Here is a 24,720-nt window from a genome sequence, read left to right as displayed (position 1 = left end):
AGTGGCGTAGCATGGACATTTCGGGTGGGAACGCCAAGTCCGAAGGAAGAGTCGGCCCTTTCTTGCTTAATAATTTACTTATGGTATTAGTCGCCACAGGTATTATTTGCCTGAAGTAAGCTGGGTTTTCAATAAAACATCATCATTGCATGTTTTAGCTAGAAAATTAGATGCCTCACTATGCCACAGATGTTTTGAACTCTGGTGTTCTATACCTTTTTTTATATCTTTCTGCATGACGCAAGTCATTAAAAACCTACCTGAATCACAAGCGCCTCTGCACAACAGTAGACGTCATTGTTGTGGGCGATCCAACTACTGATTGATTTGGTTTATTTTACTTCGCTTTTCTACCACTTTTGGTTAATTGCGAATATGAATATGAGTGATGATATTGATGAAGAGACACTGACAAAGAACACTCGTGCTCACGCCGGGATTCGAACCAGGGACCTCTGTCGTCTTGGCGCATTGTGAAAAGTAGAGTGGATGATCCAAATATCGTACACTCTACTGACGTAACAGTGCCGATTAGTAATTCAGACCACTGTTTATTACATCTTGAGAATGCTGATAAACATTTTAAAATAATTTTCTCCAGAGACCATTCGATGTTAAGAGTTTTCAAATGAATGCTAAACATTTCCATTCACACAATATTAAGTAGTTAGATAATAACGAAAAAATACAATAAAAAATAATAGTTTTGCGGGTTAAGTGGTAGAGCAGCCACAGGCTGAATTTCTATCACGAGGACTTCACCAACTTATTTGACAAAAACTGTGTTGATCTTTTAGTTTCTAATACACATCGCTGTTCGTGCGATAAATTATACAATGTAGTGGCCATTAAGAAGCAGTATATTTGAGATTGGTAAAGTTACGTCAGTCAATATTGCGTATTGTAGCATCACACAGCACGAGTTGCATGAGCGCGAAGAGCGAAGAACCGGGTAGGAATTCTGCCGCTGTCGTCTGCTTCAGAAGGCAGGAAGGGTCACATGAACCAATCACGGTAGACATCTCGTACGCCGGTGTAAGAGAGCCCATTTACGCGCGTGCTGTAGAAATTGAAGCTTTCCCTCCATAAAGGCAGCAAGGAATATAGGAGTCCTGTACGCCGAACGTGCTCGGCGTCCGACCGGGAAAGGCATTGAAAAGAGATGCTAGAACGAGTGTTGAAAGTGGTGCGTTGCGAAAAATAGCCATTATAATGCCATGAAGGTCAAACATATATGAAATTAGTCACGTTTTACTTTATAATCACAGCATTTAAGCATTTTTGAAATTTTAAATCTGGGAACGCCGGGCGTACGGGCGTACTATAACGCTACGCCACTGATGTGCACCCAGTTTATAATTATTGCTAACATCGAGTACTTTAAGAAGCCCTCTTTTACGTTTGCTTAAGCAAATTAGACATACTTCATTCTAGAAAAGTAAATATGTAATTTTAAAGACTAATTTACTCTAGTGTAACGTCCTAAACACACATGCTGAAATTTAAAACTTTTTTTAAATTCCGAATTCATGTGACGGTTGGGGCTGCCTTTTCCGCATAAACTGGGGTATGTTGGGTTCAATGGTGGTTACTTAAGTCGTAAATCTGAGTACGTGTAATGCCTCTTTCTGTACTTGCTTTTCACTTGAATCAGAGATGAAAATCCCTTTTCACGCAAATATGAGATTGAAAACGGCTCTCGACAACCCCATACACATACACACAGGTGGACAGAAATATCAAGCGACACAGTTAGTAGACATGCATGTGCGACACACAAATAATTAGGAACTCATTGCTGCGACCGAAACGAAAACGACAGATATGCGGTTCCCTTGAGTTAAACGTCAGAGGGATGCCGGTAGAAAGCAATAGTAGAGCGCGAATAACAGAAATTTAGAGTTTAGACTACGCACAAGACGAGTTGAATTTAAATTGTTAAAACAATATATATTAGTAATTTAAAGACACAGTAAATCAATTTTCGAGCCCGACTTCGTGATCCACCAAACACCCAGCTGTGGGTCGCGACCCATAGGTTGAGAAACGATGATTTAAGGTGAATAGGAAAATATTACGCTCCTCACAAGAACTTTAGAATATCATTACGTTAAACAATAGGTGACAGACACTGCCTTGGAATGCAACAACGCGTGGTATCTGTCTGGTGGACGCTCTCGTCTTTTCGCCGATGTATGCCACCGTGCCTATCACCTATTTCATAATAATTCTAAACTCGTTGTGAGGAGTGTATATTGGTTGTCGAATATAACATATCACATCATTTACTTCTGTAGAAATAACATTATTCTATGTAGTATAATTGCATTTAAATAAATACAGACGAGAACGGTTCTTCCTTTCTCCCAAATCACGACCATGCCTTTCCAGTGTCCGCGTCGCTTTCCGTTCACAACAGAATACACATAAAGAACATGTTTTATTTATGATAATCGATTTCATTAGCATGTGCTGCGATTGGTCGACAATCTGGAGGCCTCCCCGATGGCGTAGTGGTAACGTCGCCACCTTACAATCAAGGGGTCCAGGTTCGATACCCGATGGAGGCATGACATGAGTGGTTCGGCTCCCACTTTAAACTGTAGGTCCAGTTCCGATTAGTCACACTGCGCATAAAGTGAATTTAAAACAACAACTTAATCAATCAAACGTTTCTGATATACAATATTCAGGTATCTGTAGAAAGATGATTTTCTTACGTCTAATCGGTTTCTTTCTTTTTCATCCGTATACACTGAGCATCTTTCCGTAAAATCTAAAATTCCATTTGATCATGTATGTGTGCAATTTTAAACCTTTTATACGAGTGCCTCCCCGATGGAGTAGTGGTTGCGTCGTCGCCTTGTAATGAAGGAGTCCCGGGTTGGATACGCGGTGGAGGCACATAGTGGTTCGGATACCACTTTAAACTGTAGGTTCAGTCCCGATTAGCCTTACTGTGCATAAAGTGGACTCTTCCTTTTATACGAGGTTTAAAATGTAAGTTTCCAATGAGGACGTTGTTCAGTGCCTTTTAATTGTCGTTATTTTGAGGGTCATGAATGCTGTGTACTGAAGACTTTATACTCCGGCACGGAAACACTTGGCGAGAGATAGAGGGGGGAAGGGAGGGGGGGGGGGGCTTGGCAAACCCAGCGCCCAACAGGTGTCGCTCCGCCGAAGGGAAACGCTGTTTTAATTACAGCGTCTCTGGATAGTTTTTCTTCCGGCGTGTCGCGACTTGCTCCGATCCGTGTAAACCTGTCATTGGAGGCCGGGCGAGGACAAATCGCGGTCTAATCGAAGGCGATGGCTATAATCCGGTCGCCCTCTCGTGGACAAGAATAAATCCCTATCGGAGACGAATCAGTGTTGCCACATGAAGGTAAATTTCCCTTTTTGCAGGGATTTTGGAACCAAATATTAAGCAAAAAGGGAAACTCGATAAAAATATCAAAGTTTCAGGGAAATTTGAGGACCTCAGACTCAATATTTACACAGATTATACAGGTATTGTATTACAGTTTCTAATTACTACTACTTCTACTATTATTATTCCTGATACTTCTAATTTCTACTTCTTTGAGTATAAGCCTATACCTATACAGTGGAACCTCGATAACTCGAACTTGAGGGGAACAAGAAAAAAATCGAGGTATCAAGGATTTCGACTTAACAAGGTTGGAGTTATTGAGGGCCAAAATCGCCGACTTCGAGTTATAGAGGTCTAACGATTGTTGATCCTGACATATTGTACGTACGCACCCTACACTTCAAGTTATAGAGGTGATTAGAATTTAACTTCGACTCATAGAGGTTTTTCATACTCTACCTTCGAGTTATTGAGCTCGAAAGGGCATCCCATAAACTGTACAAAAATTCGTATTATCAACGTTTTATTCGAGTTGTTGAGGTAAAATTAGTATTGAGTGTTATGGACAATTCAAGGGGATTACAAAAAATTCGAGTTATATAGGTTCCACTGTATATTGTTGTACCGTCGCTTTTCTACATCTTCGGTTAATAGTAACAATGAGGATGAACGATTAATCGCAGAATGGTGCGATTCTCTCCGGTCTCTGCCGGTGTCGAGAACAGCCGAACGCTTCCGAACAGTCAGACAGGTCCAACGACCTGTACTTTCCCCCACTCTTGAATGTCCGGGTCATAACAGGCCCTTTTTCAGCCCCCTTCCCCATGTTTATTCCCATATATATTCATGGATGACCAGGGTTCAAACCTGGGATATCTGACCCGGAAGCTATTAGGCTGGCATTTTTCACTTATACGAACATGGACCAACGGAAATAGGGGTCCAACACTTTTCAGTTTATTTTTTTTTATTCAAAAACTGTTACAGTTGGAACAAGTTACAAATATGCTATGAAATGGTACATCTTTTGGCTACTTAAGATACAAATATGAAATTTTAATTTTGAACCTCAAGTGAGAAAAGTCTGTTAATTTAAAGCAGGTCCGAGTGTTGCTATGTGCCCCATGCATGGGGTAAGTTGCAACAGTGTTTGGGGTACGTTGCAACAGGCATTATGCGTTGTCTCAATGACACTATTTGCAATCAATGCACACATAATAAGGATTTCTCTCCGCGCACAGCCAATGGGACCACATTTTGCATTGTTTGCACTGCACCCAGTCTTCTTCTTCTTTGTATGATTCTCCACACACTAAACAGTTATATTCTTTGCAAGAACTTTAGAATAATGTTTTCTTGCACATAATTTTCTTCTTGCCCTTTTCCTTTGCACTACTCTTTTTTGCATCTTCCAAAGCCTTTTTTTTCATGTGTGTCTGTTAGAATGGCACTTCGTTTACGTTTACGATTCGTCGTTTTCCTGGGTTCAGCCTTTGGGTATGGACGAACATTTTCAGGAGAGAAGGAAACTTTAGGTCTACTCACTACTGAAGACATTTGTGTGCCACTTGGACCCGGCATTTCAATTTGCGAAAGCAAATGTTCATTTTGAACATCACCTGAAGATGATTTAGTTGGCAATGCATCGCACCTGGCAGTTTGGACTATGTCATCACTATCAGATACGGGAGGCCTACTATCTACCTGTCCTGCTGGATTTGGTCGATCTGAAACGAAACACGACGCAAAGTCGCTTTCTTGGAATACATCAGAATTGAAGGGAAATATTCCTGTTTGAACAAAACCTGATGTTATGTTGGTAGGGGTAACTGTATTCAAAAATGATGTTTTAACTATCTGTGGTATGTCGTAGATTGTAAGAGTTTTTCCTGGATGATTCTTATGCCAAGAATCAATTGCTCGGCCACACACTTTCTTTAATGGACCAAAAACACTGACATCTAACGGTTGTAGTCGATGCGAACAGTGTGGAGGAAACGACAAAAGGGTAATATTATTATTTTTGCATTCATCAAAAGCTTCACAGCTGAGATGGGAAGAGTGATTATCATTGAAAAGAAGCACAGGGGAGTTTTCGTTAGGATTCACCTGAGAAATGAAATAGACAAACGTTTCCTCAATCATCCAACCTGAACCAGTAGCTGCTCCAATGCAGTCTGTTGGGCCATCTCGAATGAAATGGTCCCGAAAGTTCTTACGTGGAAATATTAGCATTAAAGGTATAAAAGTCCCTTGAGCAATAACTGCCACTGCAACTGTCACAAGTTCACCTCTTTCTGCACTGCTCACTATGCCAACCTGTTTTGTTCCTTTTCGAGCTACAACCTTATTTGGTTTCATGACAGTTGTGACACCAGTTTCATCCATGTTCCAAATTCTTGAGGATGAATAATTGTTTCTGGACAGAACTTCGGAAACTTTGTCAAAAAACATGCGCACATTTTCTTTGTTGAAACTGGACATTCGTGCTAAAGAAGTTGATTCATTCAGGCAAGCGCACCGAAAGATCTTTGTTTCTCTGTAGGAATCCCCTGAAGCATTCAATACCAGCCATTCCGTTTACCGACCACGATGAAGGAGCACTTTTATCAAACTTAACTGCACAGAGATGAGCTAATTTTCGCACTTCCTGTGGTGTTAATCCAAACATAATCTCACTGGAACGCTGCAAGTACATTTTGAAGATATTCTCTTCTTCGTCTGAAAACACTTTCCACTGTTTCGCATAACCACAACTTATGTTCTGTCCCTCACGAGGACCACTTTCTTGTAATTTCTTCTTTTGTATGTATCTTGAGAGGGTTGAATAATGAATGTTGAACTCTGCAGCCACTTGTCTTAAGCTGACATTTTTGTCATCTTCGTGTTCCAGGACTAAATTTGCTGCTCTATCCATCACATGAGGCGATGTAGTCCCCTTTTGGGTCTTCCTCTTGTAGTTCTTCATTTTTCAGGCTACCTGAAACAATATAAATAATAATAATAATAATACGGCAACAATTATACAGCAATTCGACAACAATAGTTTCGGCGGGAACATAAGAAGGAACAATTATTTTAAAAATAAATCTGCAAGACGAAAGAGACCATATCAGAAAGCATAACAATATTAATGTCTCGTGCTGCTAGTAGAAATTACATGCACATGATTATAAACAAAAATTCATTCACAATTTACGTATTTATCTAGCACTACTAAGTGAAATATAGTGTTTTCTTGCCGTACTGACGTGCGTGTAATTTTGTATAAGAATAAATAAGTGAAAATTCAAAATGTGTGTTGGTTACTGAATATAGGACTAAATATATGCGATCACATTTTTCTTTTACTTGAAAAGATTGTAAAATTAGTAAACAATAAACCGTATTTCGATTTATCACATTCGGGACAGTGAACAATTACATTCAATATCTTATTAAAGCGCTGGTCTGTCATGGGGCAGTTTGCAACATTGTGGGGTAAGTTGCAAGATCTGTTGCAACTTGCCTCACCGACATGTTTGATTACGAAAGCTATTCTTGCCTCCACAAAAATTGCATAACATAAAAAGCAATATCACTTTCCACACCTTCAATAAAATGCTTTCAATTGACCACATGTCGCATGCTGTGGTCATTTATAGGAATTGCGTATTAAAAATTGTAATAGATTCTTAAAAATTACTCACCGTCCTCAAAATTCTTCTTTCTTCCTCCACTCTGACAACATCTGAAAAACTGGCGTAACGAACGGTTCATCAGAGACACCTACCAACGTGTGTTGGAAGGACAGTAAGCGCAACGTAGTAGAGCCATCCTACATAACAGAAAAAGCACAGTTGCAACGTGCCTCTGTTGCAAAGTGCCCCACTTTCCCCTACTACTACTACTACTACCACTACTACTTATTATTATTATTATTATTATTATTATTATTATTATTATTATTACTATTTCGTGTAAACTCTACAGCTTACTAGGGATCGTTCTTCAAACTATGCAAGCCTGAAGCACTTGTTGGCATGTTATTGGGAGATGTATCCTTATAACTATACTGAAGCTCACTCCTGAGAAATAACTACAACGAACACGAAGGTAGTTTTACACCAGTTTCTATCGACTGGTCCGGCGGAGTGATGGTTATATAGCAATAGGAAAGAACGTTACCTGCTGGTTCTTGAAGAGATGGCTTCCTCTCTCTCTCTCTTATAGCTTCGTAGTTTTAACCGGTTTTCTCCTCCTAACACTTTATCGCTGATGCGATCGCTCGAATTAATATTATATTAATTATATTCAGGCGTCCGGTCATCGGGAGAGGCGGCGATGACCATGCAAAATAATGAAAATATTGCATTTTGTATATTTTAGAGAAGCAGTAAAAATAATAAGTCAGAATACTCGCATATTTGTGCGAAATAAGCCAAGCGACAGCATGAAACAGCTCGAAATACGCAAGAGATTCGCTAATCTTAGCGCATCGAAATGAAACCCCAGTACTACCCCTCGCGCCGAACCCTCCCGCCAAGTTTCCTACTGAAGGCAATGGTGTTCGTCGGCCCAGCTCATCGCAGAATGGTGCGAATGTCTCTGTGGTCTCTGCCGGTGTCGAGAACAGCCGAACGCTTCCGAACAGTCAGACAGGTCCAACGACCTGTACTTTCTCCCACTCTTGAATGTCTGGGTCATAACAGGCCCTTTTTTCAGCCCCATCCCCATGTTTACAGCCATGGCAGGGTTTGTCTGGAGTCATCAAGATCCTTCCGAGTGTCCAGTGGCGTGATCAATGAGGGGTGGTATGGATCATAATTTTGCTTAGGCTCAATATTCTTTGAAAAAAAGAGAAGAAAGAAAACGCAAGAAAAGATGGCAAAATGAGGACTTCAGGAATGACTACTATAAAGTTCACGTACCGCCCCCCCTCCCCCTTCGAAAATCCTGGGCACACCACTCGAATGTCTGCTATTTCCACTTGTTAAGAGTAAAAGCACATATTGAACGATATGAATATGCTTTTCATTATCAAAAGAACAATTGACGGCGAACCATAAAGGCTCTTCTTACCTTTAAACGCGACAATTATATTAATTATCTTATTTTCCGTTAACTCCCGTGCCTGTTGAGTCCGGATTCTTTGAAGGTCGAGGTATTATAGGATATGATTTATTTAGCTATCATTATTATTTTTCAATTATATATGCTTCAGTTTAACATCCATTCTTATTAACATTGAAAGATACAGTAGGTGAAGGGAAAAGTTGGTCCAAAAAGGGAAATTTTGCTCTTGGAAAGGGAAATTGTGCCTTAAGATTGTGGCAACACTGAGACAGATGCGCAGAGGATTGCCATGACGGAGGTGCCAGCGCTATTTCGGGATATTGGAGAATAATAGCGAGTGACAAGCGTGACGCGAAGTGGCTGAGGAAACAAATAGCATGTTCCGAAAGGTCCACGAGAGAAGAGAATGTCTTTCAAGCGAGCTGCAGATCGCTTCCTGTCCCGAGGAAATATGCCGCTTTGGCAATCCCGGTGTCGCCTTTCATTTTCACTTCGAGACGTCCTCCAGGGTCATGACAAGACAATGGCAGACGCTGGTATTTTTACTTTTCTCAAACCCCCACTATTCCTCCAAACGAATATGAGCTGTCGTTGCCAATTATAAGGGACGTATACTCTGTCCCGGGAATGTATGGAGCAAGTGAACGAAAATAAGTCTCTGCGCAAGTAGTGAGACGAGAGGGCCCGACCAATGAACGCGTGAGAGGGCAAGTGAGTGCATGGAGGGGAAAACGCGGCTGCAGTGAGCAGCTGTTAGCATCAGCGCGTACTGCTTCGCCAACTCACCCTCTCCGTTTGGGGTAATTACAATTTTTTGAGTAATCCATACCAATAATTACATGGATTTTTTAAGTGCAAATTTCACTTGCCAAAGCAAAATTAACCTGCAACAATAAGTTAGAAATGCGAATTAATATACAAGAGTTGGATACCCCCCCAAATTTAATGCTCAGCCCCCCTAACTAAAATTCCCAGGATAATCTAAGATTTAACACTGACATTCAATAGTTGGATATTGCCCCCCCCCCTTCCCCAACGTTTAATCCTCAATCCCCCACCCGAATCCACTTGTCGATTTAAGACCCAATGTGTAAGAGTTGGATATCCACCCCTTCCTTAATAATAATATTAACCGTTACAATTTCCTTGGCAGTCTAGAATTTGCTATTTATGTAACAGCAATGTTAATAACGTAATTCAGCTTGTGCCAAATGCTGTGCTGTTTCACATCAAATTTCCATCACAAAAAATCGTCCTCCCCCCAAAAGAAAAAGTTGCTTGGACGTAACGTGAGTCCACAAACCCACCTGTGGGCATCGCTACCTCTAAATACTTAATTTTCTTCATCTAATGGATCAAAATATGGTGTGCCTAAGGTGTAAACGTCTTTACACTTATTTTGGAAAAATATGTAAATGTTGAATTTTATTTCGATGGCGCAGTCTGCGCTATAATCCCCCTCTTTGGGCACTCCTGCCATCACTCATTCTCATCTTCTCAAATTAGCCAAAAGTGGCACAAGAAGCGAAGTAAAATAAAGCAAATCAATCAATCAATCAAAATGCATACTCATTGTTAGGGACACATATTTATGGTAAATAAAAACTGAGAAGAGCGGTAAATAAAATGTTAGATCAGCGGTATATACCAGCGGTGGAAAAAAAAATGGCACACACTTTTTCATCATGACAGGAAACAACATACAAAAGAGCTATAAATTGATAAACTACTTCATTTTTATATACTGTACACATACACAAGTAGTACTTAGCTGTCCAACCAAAAAGAAAACATCAACACAAAATCACTTTATTTCTAATTTGCATATCTCAAGTGATTTATTCATTGTATGTATTTAAAGGATACCCTTGCTGTCCAACAAATAAAATAATCACTACTGCACATACACAAACACATGTTGAAAATCACATGACGATAAACAAAATTCATTCATGACTGAACACAAATGACACCATTGTTTCCCTTGATGTGCGGGAACAGACTAATCTTATCGCTGCTACAGCTAGCAAGTTCAATGAAACTGGAATTTGAGTAGACATTAGTGGGAAGAAAGGAATGCAGCTTGACGGAGCGAAGTTTTCGAACTGAGGTTATGTGCATGGGAAACCCCAAATTGCAGCGTCTTCCTGATGTGATCGAAGATAAAACGTTCTACACCTACAAGCGGTAGGAAACGTTAGGCAAACGTTTCGTTACAAATCGACAGTTTGCGCGCACAACCTGGATTGCCGGGTTTTGCGTGTTTTCTACTTAATTTGATGATATTTCATGGTTATTTCGCGAAAAAGCGTTCATTTCGTGGAAAAGCACACATTTCGCATTACTTCGCGAATAAAACTCATGCATATTTCATCATTGGGGGTGTAGTTACGTGCAGAATGTTCAAAATTGCATCTTTTTTACACATTTCGCGATTTCGCGCATCGCGAAAATTCAATGTCCCTACTCATTGTTTTTGGGGATGCACGTGCCCCTGTGCCCTCTCCGCTTAATTTGCCAATGTGTGCGTGCGTGCTCATTTCATTTCTCTTCCTCCTCCCCCCCCAAAAAAATTTTGTTTTGCGATTACCCATAAACATCACGCCAAAAATATTTTCAAATTTTCGATTTTCATTCCGTTACAAAGTTTTCTGCAGGCACCCATTAATGCACAAAAAACACACACACCCACAATCCGTATTCTATTCGCGATGAACTCCAGTCCCCTAGACACCCATTGTGCGTATTCGAAGGTGGCTGAACCTATTCAACTGTATACGCAAACTTAAACACAGGAAGAGAGGATTGTATATTTTGACGCTGACCAGAAACGGCCGTATCAAATGTTAATAGGCCTTTCAGTTCCAGCATTCCCTTCCAGAGGGTGCTGAAGAGGCAGTATCTATTTCTAGCGCTTATTTAACGCTGGAGTGATCGCATGTCGACATGTGATTTTGAAGGGAGGGGGGGGTTTGGTGAAGCCGTCGTCTATTTTTGGTTCCGGCAAGCATCTCGGCCGATCATGTCACGTGACGCATCGGAATCTGCGAAATGCGTGCATCTCGTGCGCTTTCGCAACTGTCTTTGCAATTTTTAGTGGCCGCTGAGATTTTTTACGATTTCACTCAACATCCTGCGCTACTGTGGCCGTCGTTGAGAGCCACCTTTGGCATAAACATTTCCAAAGAATGTGGTTTCAGCAGAAGCGTAACTTTGAACGGGGAGGGTGGGGGGGGAGCAGAACATGAACCTCAGCTGCCGTGAGGTTAGTAAAATACCCTTGTAAATTTCAATAAACCTGAAAAATTAGGGGCGACTTCCCCCCCCCCCCCCCAAGTAACGCCATCAGCACTGGCGACGGAAGAAGACGTTCTTTCTCGAGTTTCTAGCTGCAAGTTAAAAGGTGTGGTTCCGAATGATATTTCTCCCCTCGTTAATTCCAACAGAATCGTCATTCCATTCCACACGACGTGGACAACGAACACAATGGGATATGTCTAAAACTTACGAAAAGTTTCTGCGACCGGAGGGGTTTGAACCTACGACCATCAGGTTGATGATCCTTAACGGAAACCACTGCCCTACAAGCTTTCCTTTCCGAACGTATGTAGAAGGATCTGATCAGTGTGAGCTGTAGATGCAACTCGCCTCCTGCATGTAATGTGCAAAGAATACTTGTTTGTAACAAAAACGAAGGACGTATACATTTAATTGGAATTTGCACATGATGAGAACTGTTCATTCGATATCTGAGCAGGTAGTCTTGCATTGAACTCGAGTGGGGAAAAGGATGTGTTGAATTATCACAAATATAAATAGTTATTTTATTATTTTTTGTCAATGTCTTTGAATCCGTATACAATTATCGTCACAGTATCATAATTCACGATCTTGTAACCTTTATTTTCTATGTGAAAATATCCCTTTAAACGTGTGACAATTCATGTATTTGACCACCCGTCCCCCTAATCTGGCTGCCGATCTCCACGCCCCCCTGGTGGCCCACGTGGGAGGGAGGCCAGCAGTCGGTAGATAAGCCAGGGCCCAATATTGGGCTGTAGCGCTATAGGAATATTACTTACATTTTTTTGCAACTTGCATATTTCAATGTAATTTCTCGAGTTGTCGCTCTCAAAGACGTCTGTTTTTGTCTTCATTAAAACTTTTTAGTTTGGATATCAGTTAATTTCTGAAAGAATTTCAAGCATCTTTGTTTCGGATAAATAAATAGACCTGAAATATTCGTCGTTTTCAAAATGCACATCTGATAATCCTGATATCGGATGTCGAAATTTCTTGCACACATCAAGATTAATAAAGTTGTTCATCAGTGGCGAAGCAACATATCGCGAGGCCCTGGGCGAGATTCGCTTTTAACAGAATCTCCAAGGATACGTCAGCAAATTATCATATTTAAATAATAATAAATTACTGAAGAAAATGATATTTGATAATTTCACACACCCTAAAAATGTCTTTCTTTGTTTTCCGGGAGTTGAAATATGAAGCTGTAGGAAGGAAGTAAGAACTGCCTTCTTCAGTTGCAAACAACCCAAACTTTTAAATATCTCGCACTTGCTTCGTGGCAGTTGGAGGAGCTTTATTGTTAACTTATTAAAATCCGGCCGCCGTGGCGGAGTGGTTAGCACATCGCGTTACGACGCCAGAGGTCCCGGGTTCGAATCCTGGCCTGGTCATGGATGTGAGTGTCTATTCATCATATCAACACTCATCCCCATCTTCGCAAATTAGCCAAAAGTGGCACAAGAAGCGAAGTAAAATAAAGCAAGTGAATCAATCGGGCGTGCAAGTTCGAGAGAAAGAAGAAAGTGCAAGACAAATAGCTTTTTATTCTAGAAAGTAATAAATGGGTAAGAATGTCCACGCAAGTTTTCGTGAATTTTTGCGTAAATGTTTCACATGAGAAATATAACAATCATTTTTACTTTTTCCGGGCCCCCTTAGGCTTAGAGTCCTGATTTCACGTATTATAACGTTTAACTAGAATTTAAAGCCAGATAAAAAATACACTACACATAGAACCCAAAATATGTCAATAGACACAAGTATGTCAACTCCACTCCAGCAGCACATTAAATTACTTTTAGTGCTCAAAAATACACATATAAAGGTTACTTATGTTCCATTTGATGCACTACAAATACATCGGTTGAGTACATCAGACACGATCATTTGAAAGACACGAGGATTCCATGTTTAACTGTCGATGGATGCAACAAAAGTTAATAAAACTTGTTTTAATGCCTTTGGAGTTCTATGTGTAGCAATGGGCATTGCTTTTTATCGAGTAAAACCATTCACATTTGCATTCATTTGGAGGAACGGACTTCAAAATGCACAACTGGAAGGCTATGTTTTTTTTCACGGTAAATCCACCGTCTGTTCATTAGAAGCAGAAAATTATTCTCCCTCGCCCAATTACAGATACGATAGATGGGCCGAGGAGATGCCGGGAGATAGTGCTTGTTATTACGCTGGTGTTAGCGCTCAGGGACGGTAGCGCGTTCCTCAGAGCTAATTATCATAAGAAGTTAAATCAGATTGTTCCTCGAACGACAAAACGCGATTGTGTTTCTGCTCCGTCTAAGTGTTGGGTCACGACGGGGCCCGTTCTTATTATTGAAGACTAAAAATATCTTCGTGAGATTCCATTATGGAGCTCGTGACTTCGAAAAATAGACTTGGATTTTTTTCTATCAAAAGAAATATTGCTTTATGGATGCAGAGGCTGCAAGAGTGAATGTTCACCAGCCAAGGTGCTTTTATGTCTCTTGCTTTTTATATGCACTTTCAGCATTTGAAAACGAAACGCCTTTTTTATGGGAGTCTGAAAACACCTTCTTTGTGAAAGGTTACGTCAGTGAGAGGACAGAGAAAAATCCATAGTGGAAGAATCGTTGAGTAAATTGTTGCAGAAGTTACGCAATTCGACGTTTATAACTCGTAAACGGGTTATTTTGTTATTACAGGCTATTAAGTGTAAGAATTGCAGATTCGTGTAAAGTGTATATTATTTTAAATGACTGTCGAAACGATCGTGTGTTGAAAACACCACCCGAAGTTTAAATGGAACTGAAGCCAATTATTAACCTAGAAAATAAGATTGCAATGTTACGTTAAGAAATATTTCCAGGGTAGCGGTTATGATTGTAAGACTATTTACTTTCTGAGATCAGCTACAGCACTACGTTAGATATTTTGTCTTTTCCATGGATATCGACGAAAGTTACGGCAAAATATCAGAGCTATTGGTAACTAACGACAACGCTACCATGGACTGGAAAAGTGTGAAAGACATAGATTAACCATAAGAAATTAATTTTCCCTTATCTTGCCTTATTTATTGACGCCAGGGATCTCAGGTTCGAATCCCGACCAAAGATATGGTTTTCTCAATTATATCAAATTAATATGAGAAAGAGATTGACGGGGAACTACCGTCACGGGTTTTCCCTTTTTTTTTTAAAAAAAATATATATATATATATATAAATTAAAAACCGATCTTGCCACAGAAATTCGGGGATTGGAGTATTGGCCTGGACATAGATATTGCTTGTCAGTTTCGCTTCATCCTTTTCATCCAATCATGACTCATCCCCATGTCCTGCACCGTGGCCGTGAGGTCTAAATCATGCTTTGGGCTCCGGTTACGGAACGCGCGCAGGTTGGAGTCTCGTGGAGGAAGAGTAACAACTTTTCTCCTGAGATTTCGGATTGTGTATTAGACCGGTGGTCACCCACCATCGTGAGGAAATTGGGGAACTACGAATGAGTGTAGCGTAACCCGGTCACGGAACCTACAACGACGACGGAGGGTTCGTCGTGCTGACCACACGTCACCCCGTGACTGGTTGAATGGTCTCCAAACTCGGCAGGTGAGACCATGATAGTGAGGTCGGCAGTCGGTAGGTAGGCCTTGGCCCTCAAGGGCTGTTGCGCCACGGGTTATGTTATGTTCACTCATCCACATCGATTAGCCCAAAAGTGGCAGAAAAAGCAACGTAAAATAGCCAAAGTCGTCATAGAGTCCCGGATTCGATTCTCGGTTGAGGCCTGATTGAGAGCAAAGAGGGCTTTGATTTTCCTGGCGGGCGTTAAATCTCGACGCCCACTGAAACGCGGAAACCAGCGTCTCGGTGGGCGATAACCTGCAGAAGTCTCCCGGTCGGTGCATCATCTCCTCTTCACCGTTTGGCGTCCATCCTTTCAGCTGCTTCGTCAACTCACCGAAAATGAAATAAATACAAGGCGGAAGTTCGGGCTATAGGTAGGGCATGGAAAACTGTTCCACTTGAATTTCTGCAAAGGTTAACACACTTTCCCTTTCCATATGCGTCGCACATTGTCGTGCAACGACAACACATTCTTCTACATCCCGCTGCAGGCCCGTGTTCAAACTAGGTATGGTGAAATTCCGATATTAGATAATTTTCTATCCGGATTTCAAATATCCAGATATCTGATATTCTGATACCCGAATTGTCCGGATTAGTCGGATAAAAGAATTATCCGGATATCCGAATTATCCGTACATCCGAATCGGATATCGGATAATTTGAAATCCGGATATCCGTTATCCGGATTTTGTGGCCATAAATAGTTCATAGTTCAAATTACTGCAACTTCCATTCAACAGCAAGTCATTTGCAAGTATTCCTCGAGTATATGTCTGGCAGATAACAGGATATGTGTAATACGTGGTAAGGACTCGGATCTCGTCGTTGTAAATAAGCTATAGTCAGGCTACCTAGGCTATCTGCGAAGCCTGAAGTCTAGAGAATAAAATACAGGAGGAAAATCGATCAGAAATTGTAAATAATATTATTCATATAAGTGAAATGATGATGGTGATTTTGGAGTTGGCAACCTGATTTCTTGTGAGTTGGCAACCTGATTTTCTTGTGAGTTGGCAACCTGATTTTCTTGTGAGTTGGCAACCTAATTTCTTGTGAATTGGCAACCTGATTACTTGTGAGTTGGCAACCTGATTTCTTGTGAGTTGGCAACCTGATTTCTTGTGAGTTGGCAACCTAATTTCTTGTGAGTTGGCAACCTGATTTTCTTATGAGTTGGCAACCTAATTTTCTTATGAGCTGGCACCCTGATTTTCTTATGAGCTGGCAACCTGATTTTTTCAATGAGTTGGCTTCCTGATTTTCCTATGAGTTGGCAACCTGATTTTCCTATGAGTTGGCAACCTGATTTCTTAGGAATTGGTAAACTTATTTATATTCATAGCCCATGACCACGTGACATAGTGAGATGGCCAAGATCTTGGACTCAGTATACACTACTGGCTACAGTAATGCAAAATCATCCATTAATCTCAACTTCAGGCTGTAAAAATAATAAAATTCGTCACTGGCTATCAAATGGTCACAAGTTTTATTCTCAGTGTCAGAACGAGTCAGGTATTCAATAGTTTGTGTCTAACTTTAAACCAGGGTTGTTAGAGGTCCAGGAATTTCAAATAAATTCAATTCCGGTCCAGGAGAGAAAATCGGCAAGCTTGGGTTCTCGACAGTAAAGAACCTTTTTAACTGCAAAGTGTTTCAATTCGGTCCAGGAACCTTCTTTTCCGGATCAATGTAAATCTAAATATTGTCCAGAAACCTTTTTTCCGGATCAATTTAAATACAGTCTAGGAACCTTTTTCCAATGAAACAATATGCAACTTGGACCGAATTTAAATTGTGCGATAAAAAAGGTTCCGGTTCTGTTGCGGAACCAAATAGAACCCATTAGATTTTATGGCTTCCTGGACCTTAACAACCCTGCATTGAATTACAGATATTACCTCATTTAATCTATCTGAGCATAAAAAAAAATTAAAATAAATTTTGTCGGTGATCGTCGCTATAAAATTTACGGAAATTTTTATTAAAAATTATAATTTACAGCACATATTTTGCATTTTCAAAATTTCACCCATCTCCCTGACCAAATTTTAACAGCAATCTTTGATCTCGCCCATCCTTGAATACTGCTCCCCTATTTGGGCAATGGCCTCAAAAACCAATCTTACCAGAATAGATTCTGTTCTCCTTCATTCCGACATTTATCCAAATCAGACACCATGGCTGCTCTGAATATTCACTCTTCATCCTTTCGTCGAGATCTTTAGTCTTATACAAGATATTAAATGGCATAATCAGAACAGATCTCCTAATCAGTGAATTCACACTTAGGGTACCCCAAAAGCAAACGCGCAACCTGCAACTCTTCCACAACCCAACCACTAGGCTATCCCTTCTACAACGCTCCTTGTTTTACAGGCTGCCAGAAATCTACAACAAACTTCCCCTGGATGTAAATATTTTCCTTCCAGAACGTAATTTTTATATGTTACTGACCAAGAACATGTAAATCTATCCCATCTTGTTATTGTTTTTATCTTTTGTTATTTTTGTTTCTACTTTATGTTGTTTCAGTGTAAAATGGCCAAATAAGACTGTAACTGAAACTCTGAGTAAATAAATAAATAAATAAAGGGATACCCAATTCTAGTTACACTGCAGTGTGTGTAAATAAGTGAGGTATCCTTTTGAAACCACGCCCATTATTCTCTTTTCGGATCTTGGTGGCCCGTGAACTTGTGAAGGTCGCACGCACGCCTCATCCGTTCGTCGTGCAGTTCGTGCCACTGCAGTTTGCCCGTCCTTCCAAAAAAGACAAAACTGACTCGAACACCCATCTCGGACTATTGTCGACGCTGCCTGCACCACTGTGTTTTCCTAAGGAATTCAGAAGAACGGTGGGCGGAAGTTCCAGCCGCGTACGTGTCGACTAGTTTTCACGCCCTGTCCAAGAGTGAAGCAGCGATTGTTGTGGCAGTGATGCCAACTGTTGATAAACTTCACCAGGTTTATAGTAGGATAACGTTCTGCAATCTGGAGTCGTTTGGTAATGTCCATTGCGTGATCGATGCAACCGTGGTTAAGGGTAAGATCACACACTAGAAAAATAAGTCATCCCCCTTTGAAATTCATGGCTACTGCACTGTATCCAATTAAGAGACGTTAATTTGAATCAAAACCAATGAAGTATAAATTTCCTCAATTATCACTATGATCTAAACCAGTTAGTTACAAATTAGGTAGGTATCAAGTCATTTTCAGCATTACTTTATCATGCCCACAGGATTCTTCCAGGGAGCAAGGTATTTTTTTTTCCAAGGGGGTGGCAAAGGAGGCATATTTTCCCCCATTATAGTGATGACCCCTCAAAAAACACTGTTTCCGTCCATAGGCGCCGACTCCATGGGGCTTGGGGGGGGGCTCGAGCCCCCCCCCCCCCAATGTTAACGATGTGAGGGCAGAGCCTCCAAAATAATTTTGCTTAAGAGGATGTAATGTATTATTTTGCTTCTCTTGTAAAGGGCTACCAGCCACATTTCACGTTTACCACATTATAAAGCATGGCACATTTCACAGTTTAACGTGGAAAACTGTGTTTGAATTATTGTGGCACTTACAGCGTTTACCAATTTTAGTCTTCAAGTTTTCTCTTACATCCTATCAGTGGCGATTTCTCTGGGTGTGTAAGTCGTGTGTCAACGGCCAAAGGAAAATGAAATAAATAAGAAAGTATCTTTACTTTTATAAATTACGATTTTGAGCGATTTTCTTTAATTGTCAGTTTCGAGCGCCCGGTAGTTTTCGAACGCAGCGCAGCGCGCAGTGGTTGTCAGGCCGGCAGATCGGTCCCGCACTGCCAGGACGTTGGAGAGAAAATACAACGTCTTACCACTGCCAAAACATAGGATGACCGCGCATGCGCACCCTGCCACCCACCAGCATGGTTACCTTCTCAAGGCGTTGTATTTGTTCCCAACGGTTTGGTTTTCATTCAACCCGCGTTCAGCGTTGTTTTGCTCGTGATTGTTGTGCATTATTTTTTAAACGTGTGGTGTGAAGTGATGTGATTATTTTAAGACGGAGAATAGTGAAAGTGATGTGCAAAAGTATATAAATAATTCATTTTCATCGCTTTCGTATTCAGAGAAGAAACAAATGATTGACAATGGTCGACCATGTCCGAATCTCACGATGTCAACATGTGTTAAAGAAAAAAATGTTGCTGGAAAAGGTTTTGAGAGCCATTTTAGAAAAGAACTCTATGAAATTTGCGGGTGTGATGTGGTGAATAAATTTTACTGTTTGACATGTTTATTATTCTCGACTAAAAAATGTGTTGGGAATTATCAAGGGTATGCGGATTTGAATCATCTCAATACTGCAGTGAAAAAACACAGTGAGTCTGAATGGCATCTTTATAGTTTCTTTAAATGTAGTAGTTTTCTTGCCACCCCTACTAGAATTGACGTTCTTTTGGATACTCAACGAAAAGCTGAAATAGAGCTACACAATGAAAAAGTAAAAAAGAACAGGGAAATATTAAAGAGGTTGATTAACGCCGTCTGCTATTTAGCAAAGCAAGAACTGCCATTCCGAGGCCATGAGGAAAATGCAGCATCTCTAAATAAGGGCAATTACATGGAATTCCTTACTGCAAGTGCCGAGTTTGATCCCTCATTAAAAGAACATTTATTAAATTCTACAGTTTTTCGCGGTACTTCGGCAGGCATTCAAAATGATTTAATAAATTCAGTTTTGGATGTTCTGAGAGATGAAATCTACAATGAAATTCAAAACACAGACTTTGTGGCTATCATGGTCGATGAAACATCAGACATTAGCAATCAATCTCAGGTGTCAACCGTGTTACTTTTCTTTCGACCTCACAGAAAAAAGTAATTGAAAGGTTTTCTTGGATTTGATGACATGAGCGCCGATAAAACTGAAGGAGCTCTTTTTAGTCACGTGACTGAAATAATGGTTAAATATAAGTGTGGAGATAAATGAATTGCCCAGACATACAATGGATCTTCTGTAATGAGTGGTCATTTGAATGGCTTTCAAAGTAAAGTTTTGGAAAAGTATCCGAAAGCTTTTTTTATGCATTGTTATGTTCATGTCATGAACTTTGGTGCTGCAACAATCGTTAGAATGTAACAAAGAGCTTAAGATGTTCTTTTGTGATCTTAAATCACTGTCTACGTTTTTCTCTCATTCTCCAAAGAGGTTACGGGGCCTGCCGGATGGCGCAGTGGTAGCATCGCCGCCTTGTAATCAAGGGGTCCCGGGTTCGATACCCGGTGGAGGCACATAGTAGTTCGGATTCCACTTTAAACTGTAGGTCCAGTCCCGATTAGGCTTTCTGTGCATAAAGTGGACTTAAAACAACAAATCATTCAATCCAAAGAGGTTACACGAATTTTCTGCTTTCATGAAAAGGGTAAGGGGAAAAACCGGAAATGTGCATTTTAGCGATTTTTCAATGAACGGGCCATTCTTATGTCCACGGTGTCCTTTGTAGGTATGATGGGAGTTCAACCAACCCCTCTGGTTGCAAACTCGTGCTTTAAAAATTAATTGTATGGCGAAGTATTGAACATTAATTTTCTTGTTTAAACAGTCCTTGCTTCTCCTTACCATTCAAATATATTAATATTTTAAATGAAGTATTTACTTCATTTAAAATAATTTATGTCATTTAATGTTTTTCTAAATATTTACAAATTTACACAAAAAAGATACGTAGAAAATTTGTAATATTGGTTCACAGAAATGAGAGGGGGAGGGGTTAACATTCCTTCTTTGCCAACGCCTTAAGTTCAGGGTCAGGAGACGCCACTGCATCCTATGTGTTTTTAAGCGATGGATTTGTATGTATGCTGGTGCAGAAGTTGTCAACAGCTCGTTTTGAGTTCAAATAAAGTGCACAAACATGGTGGTGGACAATATGCACGGTAATACTCATGGATCCCACTGTACCAGCCTCGAACATGGGCTAATTCAGAGATAGCTTGGTTGCTTATCTTGTCCCTGGGTTGGACACACTGCTCAAGAGAAACAAGAACGGAGCGTGAAAGGGAAATAAAAGGAACTTTCGCTTCAGATAGCTATCGGCTGTAGCAACAACCTCGCATGGTTATTATCGATGCATCTCAACTCATTACGAGCCATTCGGACACCTGCTAATGATGCGTGCATGTTTTCTGTTTCTTCCACTTCCCGCGAGAGGGCAGCGGGATTGCAGCTAATTATAGACGTTCTGTGTTGCACTCGTCTTCTCTCCGGAAATCGACCATTGGCGTTTCGAGATTTTAACTTCCGTTTAACTTTTGTTTGGACGCGTTCAATTAAAAGAGCTATAAATGCGTTGATTTACGGTGGTGCGCAGAAGTGCGTTTCGTTCGCCTTCTTTGGTTAACCGACGATTACGGAGTTTGAACACGATGGAACAACCGTGAAAATGCTGCAAGCATAAACTTTTTAACCCCTCACGCCAGCCATAGTTTTTGCTGACAGCACTTCGAAGACGCCTACGGGAAATGAGAAACTATGCTGTACCCCCTACCGGCCGCAATGAACAACAACAACAACAAAAGGAAAGAAATAGATAAATTCTCTTTTATGCATTTCTGCATGCCACACCCTGGAACAGTGGCTCTAAACCTTTCTTTTAGAAAAAGTCGATGTCAACAATTTTACTCGTAAATAGTGTTCTATTTCTTTTAACTTTGTACGTTAAACTCGAATGGGTTGCAAAAATCTCACTTGTGAACAGTTTATTCTAGTTTTATAATTTTGACGAAGAGCCCAACATTCGTTTCCCTATATAAGAGCCGGCTTTGAAATTTTTATGGTATCTAATTTGAATTTGTTTTCTCGTTTGTTTTCCAAAAATTTCTTTTCAAAATTCCATTTAATCGATTATATGTTATTAAATTTTTCTCAACATTTATTGGTGTTCGAACTATGAAATATGGATTCGCAAACGTACAAAGTCTGTTACCTGTTCTGTTATTTTACTGTTTATCACTATTTTGACTCTGGGATGTTTCTTATTAATAATTGTCATTGACTTGTGAGGATTGAGGATTGATTGGAATTTGAAAACAGACCTTTCTAGATAATCTTCACTTGCTGCCATCAATCTGCAAATATTACTATATGTAGTGTTGTATTGCTTACGTGATTTGTTCATGGTGCGATGTACAGTACGATGTGTAAGTGTTACCAAGAAAATTGTCCACCATGTTTTTTTCTCCTCAAGCTTCAAGAATTTGAACACAACACCAAACAAACAGTTGACAATCTCTGCACCAGAGGACTGTGCACTTTTGTTCGCAAGTTTACCGGGGGTTGTTCTTATCTTGGTCAAGCAGTACACGTGTGAATCAGGTGCGTTTGCACGCCATCTGCAGGCAAAATGGGAGAGAGATTTTAAACGGCGAAGGAAAAATGAACGTTTACTCACATTCAGTGTAAGCAGAGCGTGAACTCGGAGCTTATAAGCAGCGCTCTCATAGGCCGAAAGAATGTTTCTCGCAATGAATGCCACTCCTGAAATGTTTTGAATGTTCAAAGTGTTCGCTGTGACAAATGAGCATTGTTCGAAGTGCCGGGATATTCTTGAGCTTGCAAGCAGTTTCACAATCACGTGCGCGTAGTTTACGAGCAGTTATTCCCACATTGGCCCATAACGCATTGCACATGCATGTAACTACCAGTATATCATGTTATTGCTGCCACGATATTCGGTAGTAAATCATTTTTATCGTTATTGTTACTTGCACTTCTTATAAGCCTGAAGAAGACACTTTTATCTCGCATATTGTCAGTATAGCTTTACATAGAATAAATAGCAAAGGTACTAAGAGCTGCGGCCAAATAAAGGAACAGGGAATATATGGGGCTGTTTATCTGATTTGCTTTAAGTCGCTTTTCTGTTACTTTTGCTAATCGCCACGATGAAAAATGGTGATAAAATTAGATGGATGAAGTGATATTCACAAACACACATGAACGATACAACGGGCTCAGGACCGTGACATAATGCTGTACATGGTGTACTCCGTGAAAGAGTTTGACATGTGAATGTTCTAAGAGATCACCCCCCAGGAACGATATGTACGTCAATGAATTTTGTTCTATTTGTGTAATAGAAGTGTCAGAATACAATGTCAATTGGACATTATCCATTGTCTCGTTCATATACCTATATTTATTCTAACCAGTGGCGGTGATTAGGGGGGGGGGCAGTTTCCCTCCCACTTTTCGCCATTTTTGCCCCGGCACTATGCTAAACTTTTGGCACCTTACCCCCCGGTTTTGGAACCCAATCGTCGCCACTGATACTAACCCTAGGTTTCGATATTGGCCCTCTTCTGTATAGTCTGCAGGTGACAATTTCCTTTCTTTGCCGGTAGTGGGTTAATTTTTCACTCAATTTCTACGTAATATTTGTGATAATCTATGCTAGGAACAGATTAGTACACTTAAAAAAAGTTTACAGTACCCCTTAGGGAGCTTTCACACTGAAATGTCACGAGGAAAACCTTTAGAAATAAATTCAGGCTCGTCGCCTGATAATGTTCGCATGAGCACATGAACACTCATGTATATGTCTTAAACTACGTACATATTAAATGCACACACACACACACACACATACGTATATTTATTCGAAAAAAATACTGTGTTTGGTGTACGAGTATATACACACAATTTACTCTGACACGAGTTATTTCACGTCTGATAACTTCTCTAGATAGTTGGTAACCCTGACTCTACGGTGTTCCACGGAAGGCGTTGAACACAATTGCTGTGCGTATTGCATAGAGCTGACAGCTAAGGGGCTCTTGGCCAATATACCCCGAAGATGTTCACTTCGCTGTGCGAACACTGATGCAAGCGGAAGTACTTCTTACATTCGGCACCAGAGTGCAGCATATACAAGGCATGTCTAGGGGGACTCGAAAATGTCTGTGCTACATAGTTGCAAACTTAGCGAGAATTCACTAAACCTGGCGGATTTTACGGGGGAGAAGGATATGCACGTTAAACTGACCTGTTTAATGCATACAAACCTTAAATTAAGTGCGTAGTGGAAATTTCCGACTTAAAGGTCTACTTATTTGCTATGGGGCAGCTATGCTTTTAGAAAGTACAGATGCAACACTTTTCCAACTGAGGCGAGTTTATTCACATAATGTACAAGCACAATTAGACTACAATAACGAAAGATTGTTCGATGATAAACTCGCTGAAATGAACCTTGTCGTATCACTTGGCCAGTTTGATGGGTATTAACTAATTAATAATAATGAACTAAATATGTTTACTTAATGTCAAGTCACTTCTCCAAGTAGTATAGACGAGTAGATGAACTAAATATAATTTGAGTGCAAGTTCAACTTAA

General features: G+C 40.4%; 1 protein-coding gene across 1 annotated transcript in view; it reads left to right on the top strand.

Annotated features, from left to right (window-relative positions):
• LOC146001723 (uncharacterized) overlaps positions 1–24,720 on the top strand; it is a 326,667-nt gene that overhangs the window by 138,548 nt on the left and 163,399 nt on the right. The window lies entirely within an intron of this gene.

This window comes from Lepisma saccharinum, chromosome 17 (genome assembly GCF_977018435.1).
Source record: "Lepisma saccharinum chromosome 17, izLepSacc3.1, whole genome shotgun sequence".
NCBI lineage: Eukaryota > Metazoa > Arthropoda > Insecta > Zygentoma > Lepismatidae > Lepisma > Lepisma saccharinum.
Note: the sequence above shows the minus strand (reverse complement) of the source record. Positions and strands in the feature narration are given on the sequence as shown.